The sequence below is a fragment of the Heterodontus francisci genome, chromosome 2 (assembly GCF_036365525.1).
Source record: "Heterodontus francisci isolate sHetFra1 chromosome 2, sHetFra1.hap1, whole genome shotgun sequence".
Lineage (NCBI taxonomy): Eukaryota > Metazoa > Chordata > Chondrichthyes > Heterodontiformes > Heterodontidae > Heterodontus > Heterodontus francisci.
In genome coordinates, this window is record NC_090372.1 from 223,378,504 (window position 1) to 223,394,783 (window position 16,280).

General features: G+C 53.2%; 1 protein-coding gene across 1 annotated transcript in view; it reads left to right on the forward strand.

Annotated features, from left to right (window-relative positions):
* LOC137351678 (fucolectin-like) overlaps positions 1-16,280 on the forward strand; it is a 105,256-nt gene that overhangs the window by 32,744 nt on the left and 56,232 nt on the right. The gene's annotated exons all lie outside the window — the stretch shown is intronic.

Below are 16,280 nucleotides of genomic sequence, written 5' to 3' on the forward strand. Positions count from 1 at the left end.
CAATCGACACCCATCGCAATCTACACCCATCGCAATCTACACCCATCGCAATCTACACCCACCGCAATCTACACCCACCGCAATCTACACCCACCGCAATCGACACCCACCGCAATCTACACCCATCGCAATCTACACCCACCGCAATCTACACCCACCGCAATCTACACCCACCGCAATCTACACCCACCGCAATCTACACCCACCGCAATCTACACCCACCGCAATCTACACCCACCGCAATCTACACCCACCGCAATCTACACCCACCACAAACTACACCCACCGCAATCTACACCCACCGCAATCTACACCCATCACAATCTACACCCATCACTAACTACACCCATCACTAACTACACCCACCGCAATCTGCACCAACCGCAATCTACACCCATCACAATCGACACCCATCACAATCTACACCCACCGCAATCTACACCCACCGCAATCTACACCCACCGCAATCTACACCCACCGCAATCTACACCCACCACAATCTACACCCACCACAATCTACACCCACCGCAATCTGCACCCACCGCAATCTGCACCCACCGCAATCTGCACCCACCGCAATCTGCACCAACCGCAATCTACACCCACCGCAATCTACAACCACCGCAATCTACACCCACCGCAATCTACACCCATCACAATCTACACCCACCGCAATCTACACCCATCACAATCTACACCCACCGCAATCTACACCCATCACAATCTACACCCATCACAATCTACACCCACCGCAATCTACACCCATCACTATCGACACCCACCGCAATCTACACCCATCACAATCTACACCCACCGCAATCTACACCCACCGCAATCTACACCCACCGCAATCTACACCCACCGCAATCGACGCCCACCACAATCTACACCCGCCACAATCTACACCCACCGCAATCTACACCCACCGCAATCTACACCCATTGCAATCTACACCCACCGCAATCTACACCCATCACAATCTACACCCATCACAATCTAGACGCACCGCAATCTACACCCATCACAATCTACACCCACCGCAATCTACACCCATCACAATCTACACCCACCGCAATCTGCACCCATCACAATCTACACCCACCGCAATCTGCACCCATCACAATCTACACCCACCACAATCTACACCCACCACAATCTACACCCACCACAATCTACACCCACCGCAATCTACACCCACCGCAATCTACACCCACCGCAATCTACACCCATCACAATCTACACCCACCGCAATCTACACCCACCGCAATCTACACCCACCGCAATCTACACCCACCGCAATCTACACCGATCACAATCTGCACCCACCGCAATCTACACCCATCACAATCTACACCCACCGCAATCTACACCCATCACAATCTACAGCCACCGCAATCTACAGCCACCGCAATCTACAACCATCACAATCTACACCCATCACAATCTACACCCACCGCAATCTGCACCCACCGCAATCTACACCCATCACAATCGACACCCATCACAATCTACACCCACCGCAATCTACACCCATCGCAATCGACACCCACCGCAATCTACACCCATCACAATCTACACCCACCGCAATCTACACCCACCGCAATCTGCACCCAGCACAATCTGCACCCATCACAATCCACACCCACCGCAATCTACACCCACCACAATCTACACCCGCCACAATCTACACCCATCGCAATCTACACCCATCGCAATCTACACCCATCGCAATCTACACCCACCGCAATCTACACCCATCACAATCTACACCCATCACAATCTAGACGCACCGCAATCTACACCCATCACAATCTACACCCACCGCAATCTACACCCATCACAATCTACACCCACCGCAATCTGCACCCATCACAATCTACACCCACCACAATCTACACCCACCACAATCTACACCCACCACAATCTACACCCACCACAATCTACACCCACCGCAATCTACACCCACCGCAATCTACACCTACCGCAATCTACACCCATCACAATCTACACCCACCGCAATCTACACCCACCGCAATCTACACCCACCGCAATCTACACCGATCACAATCTGCACCCACCGCAATCTACACCCACCACAATCTACACCCACCGCAATCTACACCCACCGCAATCTACACCTACCGCAATCTACACCCATCACAATCTACACCCACCGCAATCTACACCCACCGCAATCTACACCCACCGCAATCTACACCGATCACAATCTGCACCCACCGCAATCTGCACCAACCGCAATCTACACCCATCACAATCGACACCCATCACAATCTACACCCACCGCAATCTACACCCACCGCAATCTACACCCACCGCAATCTACACCCACCGCAATCTACACCCACCGCAATCTACACCCACCACAATCTACACCCACCACAATCTACACCCACCGCAATCTGCACCCACCGCAATCTGCACCCACCGCAATCTGCACCCACCGCAATCTGCACCAACCGCAATCTACACCCACCGCAATCTACAACCACCGCAATCTACACCCACCGCAATCTACACCCATCACAATCTACACCCACCGCAATCTACACCCATCACAATCTACACCCACCGCAATCTACACCCATCACAATCTACACCCATCACAATCTACACCCACCGCAATCTACACCCATCACTATCGACACCCACCGCAATCTACACCCATCACAATCTACACCCACCGCAATCTACACCCACCGCAATCTACACCCACCGCAATCTACACCCACCGCAATCGACGCCCACCACAATCTACACCCGCCACAATCTACACCCACCGCAATCTACACCCACCGCAATCTACACCCATTGCAATCTACACCCACCGCAATCTACACCCATCACAATCTACACCCATCACAATCTAGACGCACCGCAATCTACACCCATCACAATCTACACCCACCGCAATCTACACCCATCACAATCTACACCCACCGCAATCTGCACCCATCACAATCTACACCCACCGCAATCTGCACCCATCACAATCTACACCCACCACAATCTACACCCACCACAATCTACACCCACCACAATCTACACCCACCGCAATCTACACCCACCGCAATCTACACCCACCGCAATCTACACCCATCACAATCTACACCCACCGCAATCTACACCCACCGCAATCTACACCCACCGCAATCTACACCCACCGCAATCTACACCCACCGCAATCTACACCGATCACAATCTGCACCCACCGCAATCTACACCCATCACAATCTACACCCACCGCAATCTACACCCATCACAATCTACAGCCACCGCAATCTACAGCCACCGCAATCTACAACCATCACAATCTACACCCATCACAATCTACACCCACCGCAATCTGCACCCACCGCAATCTACACCCATCACAATCGACACCCATCACAATCTACACCCACCGCAATCTACACCCATCGCAATCGACACCCACCGCAATCTACACCCATCACAATCTACACCCACCGCAATCTACACCCACCGCAATCTGCACCCAGCACAATCTGCACCCATCACAATCCACACCCACCGCAATCTACACCCACCACAATCTACACCCGCCACAATCTACACCCATCGCAATCTACACCCATCGCAATCTACACCCATCGCAATCTACACCCACCGCAATCTACACCCATCACAATCTACACCCATCACAATCTAGACGCACCGCAATCTACACCCATCACAATCTACACCCACCGCAATCTACACCCATCACAATCTACACCCACCGCAATCTGCACCCATCACAATCTACACCCACCACAATCTACACCCACCACAATCTACACCCACCACAATCTACACCCACCACAATCTACACCCACCGCAATCTACACCCACCGCAATCTACACCTACCGCAATCTACACCCATCACAATCTACACCCACCGCAATCTACACCCACCGCAATCTACACCCACCGCAATCTACACCGATCACAATCTGCACCCACCGCAATCTACACCCATCACAATCTACACCCACCGCAATCTACACCCATCACAATCTACAGCCACCGCAATCTACAGCCACCGCAATCTACAGCCACCGCAATCTACACCCATCGCAATCTACACCCATCACAATCTACACCCACCGCAATCTGCACCCACCGCAATCTACACCCATCACAATCGACACCCATCACAATCTACAGCCACCGCAATCTACAGCCACCGCAATCTACAGCCACCGCAATCTACACCCATCGCAATCTACACCCATCGCTATCGACACCCATCACAATCTACACCCACCGCAATCTACACCCATCACAATCTACACCCATCACAATCTACACCCATCACAATCTACACCCATCACAATCTACACCCACCGCAATCTACACCCATCACAATCGACACCCATCACAATCTACACCCACCGCAATCTACACCCATCGCAATCTACACCCATCACAATCTACACCCATCACAATCTACACCCATCACAATCTACACCCACCGCAATCTACACCCATCACAATCTACACCCACCGCAATCTACACCCACCGCAATCTGCACCCATCGCAATCTGCACCCATCACAATCCACACCCACCACAATCCACACCCACCGCAATCCACACCCACCGCAATCTACACCCACCGCAATCTACACCCACCGCAATCTACACCCATCGCAATCTACACCCATCGCAATCTACACCCATCGCAATCTACACCCATCGCAATCTACACCCATCACAATCTACACCCACCGGAATCTACACCCACCGCAATCTACACCCACCGCAATCTACACCCACCGCAATCTAGACCCACCGCAATCTACACCCACCGCAATCTACACCCATCACCATCTACACCCATCACAATCTACACCCACCGCAATCTACACCCATCACAATCTACACCCACCGCAATCTACAACCATCACAATCTACACCCACCGCAATCAACACCCACCGCAATCTACACCCACTGCAATCTACACCCACCGCAATCTACACCCATCGCTATCTACACCCACCGCAATCGACACCCATCACAATCTACACCCACCGCAATCTACACCCATCACTATCTACACCCACCGCAACCTACACCCATCGCAATCTACACCCACCGCAATCTACACCCACCGCAATCAACACCCACCGCAATCAACACCCACCGCAATCAACACCCATCACAATCTATACCCACCGCAATCTACACTCACCGCAATCTACACCCACCGCAATCTACACCCATCGCAATCTACACCCACCGCCATCTACACCCATCACAATCTACACCCATCACAATCTACACCCATCACAATCTACACCCACCGCAATCTACACCCACCGCAATCTACACCCACCGCAATCTACACCCATCGCAATCGACACCCACCGCAATCGACACCCACCGCAATCGACACCCACCGCAATCGACACCCACCGCAATCGACACCCACCGCAATCTACACCCATCGCAATCTACACCCACCGCAATCTACACCCACCGCAATCTACACCCATCACAATCTACACCCATCGCAATCTACACCCATCACAATCTACACCCATCACAATCTACACCCACCGCAATCTACACCCACCGCAATCTACACCCACCGCAATCTACACCCATCGCAATCGACACCCACCGCAATCGACACCCACCGCAATCGACACCCACCGCAATCGACACCCACCGCAATCGACACCCACCGCAATCTACACCCATCGCAATCTACACCCACCGCAATCTACACCCACCGCAATCTACACCCATCTCAATCTACACCCACCGCAATCTACACCCATCACAATCTACACCCACCGCAATCTACACCCACCGCAATCTGCACCTATCGCAATCTGCACCCATCACAATCCACACCCACCACAATCCACACCCACCGCAATCCACACCCACCGCAATCTACACCCACCGCAATCTACACCCACCGCAATCTACACCCATCGCAATCTACACCCATCGCAATCTACACCCATCGCAATCTACACCCATCGCAATCTACACCCATCACAATCTACACCCACCGGAATCTACACCCACCGCAATCTACACCCACCGCAATCTACACCCACCGCAATCTAGACCCACCGCAATCTACACCCACCGCAATCTACACCCATCACCATCTACACCCATCACAATCTACACCCACCGCAATCTACACCCATCACAATCTACACCCACCGCAATCTACAACCATCGCAATCTACACCCACCGCAATCAACACCCACCGCAATCTACACCCACCGCAATCTACACCCACCGCAATCTACACCCATCGCTATCTACACCCACCGCAATCGACACCCATCACAATCTACACCCACCGCAATCTACACCCATCACTATCTACACCCACCGCAACCTACACCCATCGCAATCTACACCCACCGCAATCTACACCCACCGCAATCAACACCCACCGCAATCAACACCCACCGCAATCAACACCCATCACAATCTATACCCACCGCAATCTACACTCACCGCAATCTACACCCACCGCAATCTACACCCATCGCAATCTACACCCACCGCCATCTACACCCATCACAATCTACACCCATCACAATCTACACCCATCACAATCTACACCCACCGCAATCTACACCCACCGCAATCTACACCCACCGCAATCTACACCCATCGCAATCGACACCCACCGCAATCGACACCCACCGCAATCGACACCCACCGCAATCGACACCCACCGCAATCGACACCCACCGCAATCTACACCCATCGCAATCTACACCCACCGCAATCTACACCCACCGCAATCTACACCCATCACAATCTACACCCATCGCAATCTACACCCATCGCAATCTACACCCACCGCAATCTACACCCACCGCAATCTACACCCACCGCAATCTACACCCACCGCAATCTACACCCACCGCAATCTACACCCACCGCAATCTACACCCATCGCAATCTACACCCACCGCAATCGACACCCATCGCAATCTACACCCATCGCAATCTACACCCATCGCAATCTACACCCACCGCAATCTACACCCATCACAATCTACACCCACCGCAATCTACACCCATCACAATCTGCACCCACCGCAATCTACACCCATCACAATCTGCACCCACCGCAATCGACACCCACCACAATCTACACCCTCCACATTCTACACCCATCACAATCTACACCCACCGCAATCTACACCCACCGCAATCTACACCCATCACAATCTACACCCACCGCAATCTACAACCACCGCAATCTACACCCACCGCAATCTACACCTTCCACATTCTACACCCACAACAATCGACACCCACCGCAATCTACACCCACCACAATCTACACCCACCGCAATCAACACCCATCACAATCTACACCCACCGCCATCTACACCCATCACAATCTACACCCACCGCAATCTACACCCATCACAATCTACACCCACCGCAATCTACACCCACCGCAATCTACACCCACCGCAATCTACACCCACCGCAATCTACACCCTCCACATTCTGCACCCACCGCAATCTACACCCATCGCAATCTACACCCATTACAATCTACACCCACCGCAATCGACACCCATCACAATCTGCACCCACCGCAATCAACCCCCATCACAATCTACACCCACCGCAATCTACACCCGTCACAATCTACACCCACCGCAATCTACAACCACCACAATCTCCACCCACCGCAATCTACACCCATTGCAATCTACACCCACCGCAATCTACACCCACCGCAATCTACACCCATCGCAATCTACACCCACCGCAATCTACACCCACCGCAATCTACACCCACCGCAAACTACACCCACCGCAAACTACACCCACCGCAATCTACACCCACCGCAATCTACACCCACCGCAATCTACACCCACCGCAATCTACACCCACCGCAATCTACACCCACCGCAATCTACACCCACCGCAATCTGCACCCACCGCAATCTGCACCCTCCACATTCTACACCCACTGCAATCTACACCCACCGCAATCTACACCCACCGCAATCTACACCCATCGCAATCTACACCCACCGCAATCTACACCCATCGCAATCTAGAGCCACCGCAATCTAGAGCCACCGCAATCTACACCCATCACAATCTACAGCCACCGCAATCTACACCCACCGCAATCTACACCCACCGCAATCTACACCCACCGCAATCTACACCCACCGCAATCTACACCCACCGCAATCTACACCCACCGCAATCTACACCCACCGCAATCTACACCCACCGCAATCTACACCCACCGCAATCTACACCCTCCACATTCTACACCCTCCACATTCTACACCCTCCACATTCTACACCCATCGCAATCTACACCCACCGCAATCTACACCCACCGCAATCTACACCCATCGCAATCTACACCCACCGCAATCTACACCCACCGCAATCTACACCCATCGCAATCTACACCCACCGCAATCTACACCCACCGCAATCTACACCCACCGCAATCTACACCCACCGCAATCTACACCCATCGCAATCTACACCCACCGCAATCTACACCCATCGCAATCGACACCCACCGCAATCTACACCCATCGCAATCTACACCCACCGCAATCTACACCCACCGCAATCTACACCCACCACAATCTACACCCACCACAATCTACACCCACCACAATCTACACCCTCCACATTCTACACCCACCGCAATCTACACCCTCCACATTCTACACCCACCGCAATCTACACCCACCGCAATCGACACCCACCGCAATCTACACCCATCGCAATCTACACCCACCGCAATCTACACCCACCGCAATCTACACCCATCACAATCTACACCCACCGCAATCTACACCCATCACAATCTACACCCACCGCAATCTACACCCACCGCAATCTGCACCTATCGCAATCTGCACCCATCACAATCCACACCCACCACAATCCACACCCACCGCAATCCACACCCACCGCAATCTACACCCACCACAATCTACACCCACCGCAATCTACACCCATCGCAATCTACACCCATCGCAATCTACACCCATCGCAATCTACACCCATCGCAATCTACACCCATCACAATCTACACCCACCGGAATCTACACCCACCGCAATCTACACCCACCGCAATCTACACCCACCGCAATCTAGACCCACCGCAATCTACACCCACCGCAATCTACACCCATCACCATCTACACCCATCACAATCTACACCCACCGCAATCTACACCCATCACAATCTACACCCACCGCAATCTACAACCATCACAATCTACACCCACCGCAATCAACACCCACCGCAATCTACACCCACCGCAATCTACACCCACCGCAATCTACACCCATCGCTATCTACACCCACCGCAATCGACACCCATCACAATCTACACCCACCGCAATCTACACCCATCACTATCTACACCCACCGCAACCTACACCCATCACAATCCACACCCACCACAATCCACACCCACCGCAATCCACACCCACCGCAATCTACACCCACCGCAATCTACACCCACCGCAATCTACACCCATCGCAATCTACACCCATCGCAATCTACACCCATCGCAATCTACACCCATCGCAATCTACACCCATCACAATCTACACCCACCGGAATCTACACCCACCGCAATCTACACCCACCGCAATCTACACCCACCGCAATCTAGACCCACCGCAATCTACACCCACCGCAATCTACACCCATCACCATCTACACCCATCACAATCTACACCCACCGCAATCTACACCCATCACAATCTACATCCACCGCAATCTACAACCATCACAATCTACACCCACCGCAATCAACACCCACCGCAATCTACACCCACTGCAATCTACACCCACCGCAATCTACACCCATCGCTATCTACACCCACCGCAATCGACACCCATCACAATCTACACCCACCGCAATCTACACCCATCACTATCTACACCCACCGCAACCTACACCCATCGCAATCTACACCCACCGCAATCTACACCCACCGCAATCAACACCCACCGCAATCAACACCCACCGCAATCAACACCCATCACAATCTATACCCACCGCAATCTACACTCACCGCAATCTACACCCACCGCAATCTACACCCATCGCAATCTACACCCACCGCCATCTACACCCATCACAATCTACACCCATCACAATCTACACCCATCACAATCTACACCCACCGCAATCTACACCCACCGCAATCTACACCCACCGCAATCTACACCCATCGCAATCGACACCCACCGCAATCGACACCCACCGCAATCGACACCCACCGCAATCGACACCCACCGCAATCGACACCCACCGCAATCTACACCCATCGCAATCTACACCCACCGCAATCTACACCCACCGCAATCTACACCCATCACAATCTACACCCATCGCAATCTACACCCATCACAATCTACACCCATCACAATCTACACCCACCGCAATCTACACCCACCGCAATCTACACCCACCGCAATCTACACCCATCGCAATCGACACCCACCGCAATCGACACCCACCGCAATCGACACCCACCGCAATCGACACCCACCGCAATCGACACCCACCGCAATCTACACCCATCGCAATCTACACCCACCGCAATCTACACCCACCGCAATCTACACCCATCACAATCTACACCCACCGCAATCTACACCCATCACAATCTACACCCACCGCAATCTACACCCACCGCAATCTGCACCTATCGCAATCTGCACCCATCACAATCCACACCCACCACAATCCACACCCACCGCAATCCACACCCACCGCAATCTACACCCACCGCAATCTACACCCACCGCAATCTACACCCATCGCAATCTACACCCATCGCAATCTACACCCATCGCAATCTACACCCATCGCAATCTACACCCATCACAATCTACACCCACCGGAATCTACACCCACCGCAATCTACACCCACCGCAATCTACACCCACCGCAATCTAGACCCACCGCAATCTACACCCACCGCAATCTACACCCATCACCATCTACACCCATCACAATCTACACCCACCGCAATCTACACCCATCACAATCTACACCCACCGCAATCTACAACCATCACAATCTACACCCACCGCAATCAACACCCACCGCAATCTACACCCACCGCAATCTACACCCACCGCAATCTACACCCATCGCTATCTACACCCACCGCAATCGACACCCATCACAATCTACACCCACCGCAATCTACACCCATCACTATCTACACCCACCGCAACCTACACCCATCGCAATCTACACCCACCGCAATCTACACCCACCGCAATCAACACCCACCGCAATCAACACCCACCGCAATCAACACCCATCACAATCTATACCCACCGCAATCTACACTCACCGCAATCTACACCCACCGCAATCTACACCCATCGCAATCTACACCCACCGCCATCTACACCCATCACAATCTACACCCATCACAATCTACACCCATCACAATCTACACCCACCGCAATCTACACCCACCGCAATCTACACCCACCGCAATCTACACCCATCGCAATCGACACCCACCGCAATCGACACCCACCGCAATCGACACCCACCGCAATCGACACCCACCGCAATCGACACCCACCGCAATCTACACCCATCGCAATCTACACCCACCGCAATCTACACCCACCGCAATCTACACCCATCACAATCTACACCCATCGCAATCTACACCCATCGCAATCTACACCCACCGCAATCTACACCCACCGCAATCTACACCCACCGCAATCTACACCCACCGCAATCTACACCCACCGCAATCTACACCCACCGCAATCTACACCCATCGCAATCTACACCCACCGCAATCGACACCCATCGCAATCTACACCCATCGCAATCTACACCCATCGCAATCTACACCCACCGCAATCTACACCCATCACAATCTACACCCACCGCAATCTACACCCATCACAATCTGCACCCACCGCAATCTACACCCATCACAATCTGCACCCACCGCAATCGACACCCACCACAATCTACACCCTCCACATTCTACACCCATCACAATCTACACCCACCGCAATCTACACCCACCGCAATCTACACCCATCACAATCTACACCCACCGCAATCTACAACCACCGCAATCTACACCCACCGCAATCTACACCTTCCACATTCTACACCCACAACAATCGACACCCACCGCAATCTACACCCACCGCAATCTACACCCACCACAATCTACACCCACCACAATCTACACCCACCACAATCTACACCCACCGCAATCAACACCCATCACAATCTACACCCACCGCCATCTACACCCATCACAATCTACACCCACCGCAATCTACACCCATCACAATCTACACCCACCGCAATCTACACCCACCGCAATCTACACCCACCGCAATCTACACCCACCGCAATCTACACCCTCCACATTCTGCACCCACCGCAATCTACACCCATCGCAATCTACACCCATTACAATCTACACCCACCGCAATCGACACCCATCACAATCTGCACCCACCGCAATCAACCCCCATCACAATCTACACCCACCGCAATCTACACCCGTCACAATCTACACCCACCGCAATCTACAACCACCACAATCTCCACCCACCGCAATCTACACCCATTGCAATCTACACCCACCGCAATCTACACCCACCGCAATCTACACCCATCGCAATCTACACCCACCGCAATCTACACCCACCGCAATCTACACCCACCGCAAACTACACCCACCGCAAACTACACCCACCGCAATCTACACCCACCGCAATCTACACCCACCGCAATCTACACCCACCGCAATCTACACCCACCGCAATCTACACCCACCGCAATCTACACCCACCGCAATCTACACCCACCGCAATCTGCACCCACCGCAATCTGCACCCTCCACATTCTACACCCACTGCAATCTACACCCACCGCAATCTACACCCACCGCAATCTACACCCATCGCAATCTACACCCACCGCAATCTACACCCATCGCAATCTAGAGCCACCGCAATCTAGAGCCACCGCAATCTACACCCATCACAATCTACAGCCACCGCAATCTACACCCACCGCAATCTACACCCACCGCAATCTAAACCCACCGCAATCTACACCCACCGCAATCTACACCCACCGCAATCTACACCCACCGCAATCTACACCCACCGCAATCTACACCCACCGCAATCTACACCCACCGCAATCTACACCCACCGCAATCTACACCCTCCACATTCTACACCCTCCACATTCTACACCCTCCACATTCTACACCCATCGCAATCTACACCCACCGCAATCTACACCCACCGCAATCTACACCCATCGCAATCTACACCCACCGCAATCTACACCCACCGCAATCTACACCCATCGCAATCTACACCCACCGCAATCTACACCCACCGCAATCTACACCCACCGCAATCTACACCCACCGCAATCTACACCCATCGCAATCTACACCCACCGCAATCTACACCCATCGCAATCGACACCCACCGCAATCTACACCCTCCACATTCTACATCCACGTCAATCTACACCCACCGCAATCTACACCCATCGCAATCTACACCCATCGCAATCTACACCCATCGCAATCTACACCCACCGCAATCTACACCCACCGCAATCTACACCCACCACAATCTACACCCACCACAATCTACACCCACCACAATCTACACCCTCCACATTCTACACCCACCGCAATCTACACCCTCCACATTCTACACCCACCGCAATCTACACCCACCGCAATCTACACCCACCGCAATCTACACCCACCGCAATCTACACCCTCCACATTCTACACCCACCGCAATCTACACCCACCGCAATCTACACCCACCGCAATCTACACCCACCGCAATCTACACCCACCGCAATCTACACCCATCGCAATCTACACCCACCGCAATCTACACCCGTCACAATCTACACCCACCGCAATCTACAACCACCACAATCTCCACCCACCGCAATCTACACCCATTGCAATCTACACCCACCGCAATCTACACCCACCGCAATCTACACCCATCGCAATCTACACCCACCGCAATCTACACCCACCGCAATCTACACCCACCGCAAACTACACCCACCGCAATCTACACCCACCGCAATCTACACCCACCGCAATCTACACCCACCGCAATCTACACCCACCGCAATCTACACCCACCGCAATCTACACCCACCGCAATCTACACCCACCGCAATCTGCACCCACCGCAATCTGCACCCTCCACATTCTACACCCACTGCAATCTACACCCACCGCAATCTACACCCACCGCAATCTACACCCATCGCAATCTACACCCACCGCAATCTACACCCATCGCAATCTAGAGCCACCGCAATCTAGAGCCACCGCAATCTACACCCATCACAATCTACAGCCACCGCAATCTACACCCACCGCAATCTACACCCACCGCAATCTAAACCCACCGCAATCTACACCCACCGCAATCTACACCCACCGCAATCTACACCCACCGCAATCTACACCCACCGCAATCTACACCCACCGCAATCTACACCCACCGCAATCTACACCCACCGCAATCTACACCCTCCACATTCTACACCCTCCACATTCTACACCCTCCACATTCTACACCCATCGCAATCTACACCCACCGCAATCTACACCCACCGCAATCTACACCCATCGCAATCTACACCCACCGCAATCTACACCCACCGCAATCTACACCCATCGCAATCTACACCCACCGCAATCTACACCCACCGCAATCTACACCCACCGCAATCTACACCCACCGCAATCTACACCCATCGCAATCTACACCCACCGCAATCTACACCCATCGCAATCGACACCCACCGCAATCTACACCCTCCACATTCTACATCCACGTCAATCTACACCCACCGCAATCTACACCCATCGCAATCTACACCCATCGCAATCTACACCCATCGCAATCTACACCCACCGCAATCTACACCCACCGCAATCTACACCCACCACAATCTACACCCACCACAATCTACACCCACCACAATCTACACCCTCCACATTCTACACCCACCGCAATCTACACCCTCCACATTCTACACCCACCGCAATCTACACCCACCGCAATCTACACCCACCGCAATCTACACCCACCGCAATCTACACCCACCGCAATCTACACCCATCGCAATCTACACCCATCGCAATCTACACCCATCGCAATCTACACCCACCGCAATCTACACCCATCGCAATCTACACCCACCGCAATCGACACCCATCGCAATCTACACCCATCGCAATCTACACCCATCGCAATCTACACCCACCGCAATCTACACCCATCACAATCTACACCCACCGCAATCTACACCCATCACAATCTGCACCCACCGCAATCTACACCCATCACAATCTGCACCCACCGCAATCGACACCCACCGGAATCTACACCCTCCACATTCTACACCCATCACAATCTACACCCACCGCAATCTACACCCACCGCAATCTACACCCATCACAATCTACACCCACCGCAATCTACAACCACCGCAATCTACACCCACCGCAATCTACACCTTCCACATTCTACACCCACAACAATCGACACCCACCGCAATCTACACCCACCGCAATCTACACCCACCACAATCTACACCCACCACAATCTACACCCACCACAATCTACACCCACCGCAATCAACACCCATCACAATCTACACCCACCGCCATCTACACCCATCACAATCTACACCCACCGCAATCTACACCCATCACAATCTACACCCACCGCAATCTACACCCACCGCAATCTACACCCACCGCAATCTACACCCACCGCAATCTACACCCTCCACATTCTGCACCCACCGCAATCTACACCCATCGCAATCTACACCCATTACAATCTACACCCACCGCAATCGACACCCATCACAATCTGCACCCACCGCAATCAACCCCCATCACAATCTACACCCACCGCAATCTACACCCGTCACAATCTACACCCACCGCAATCTACAACCACCACAATCTCCACCCACCGCAATCTACACCCATTTCAATCTACACCCACCGCAATCTACACCCACCGCAATCTACACCCACCGCAATCTACACCCACCGCAATCTACACCCACCGCAAACTACACCCACCGCAAACTACACCCACCGCAATCTACACCCACCGCAATCTACACCCACCGCAATCTACACCCACCGCAATCTACACCCACCGCAATCTAC